Here is an 837-nt window from a genome sequence, read left to right as displayed (position 1 = left end):
GGATGGGGTCAGAGCAGAGGGTGGGTAATGGGGTTAGAGTCAAGGGTGGGGGAGGTGTTTAGAGTGAGATGGGAGGGGTTAGAGAGGGGGTGGGGGATAGCTTAAGCAGAGGGATAGGAGGGGGGGTTAGAGTGAGAGTGAGAGGGGATAGAGAGGGGGGGGCGGGTAGTAGTTTATTAAGCGAAGAGGGGGAGGCAGAGGTGTTTCGAGCGAAAGGGGAGTGGGAGTGGATAGAGCAGGGTGTGAGGGAGAGGGGGTTAGAGTGGAGAGGGCGGTTATATAGGGGACGGGGGAGCGCGTTATACGAGTGAGAGGGGAGAACGGTTTAGAGTGAGTTGGGGGGGGGGAGGGGTTAGCGAGGGAGAGGGGCTGGGAGAGAGGGCTTGAGTGAGAGAGAGCGGGAGAGGGGGATGGGATTAGAGGGGTGGGGTGAGAGGAAGTTAAGTGAGGGGGGGAGTGAAACGAGGGAGGAGTGGGGAGTTGAGTTGGCTTACGAATAGAGAGTGGGGTGAATAAGAAGTTGCTAGAAAGTAAAGGACGGAAATTGAGACTATTGAGGTTAAAGATGAATTCTGAAGGTTGAAAAATGAACTCAAACAATAGAGAGAGCCTGAATTCAGAAAGAAAAAAGGGTTTATAGAGCCAGTAAATAGCTTCGAATGAACAGAATGCTTATGTTTTTGGTTAAAGAAATAATGTACTAAAAAAGGGGTTTAGAGAGCAGAATAGCTTCGAAGGACAGAATGCTTAATGTTTAATGGTTTGCAATAAATAATGTACTAACAAGGGGGTTTAGAGAGCAAGATAGCTTCGAAGTACAGAATGCTTAATGTTTCT

This window comes from Penaeus monodon, chromosome 23 (assembly GCF_015228065.2).
Source record: "Penaeus monodon isolate SGIC_2016 chromosome 23, NSTDA_Pmon_1, whole genome shotgun sequence".
NCBI classification, from domain to species: Eukaryota; Metazoa; Arthropoda; class Malacostraca; order Decapoda; family Penaeidae; genus Penaeus; species Penaeus monodon.
Note: the sequence above shows the minus strand (reverse complement) of the source record.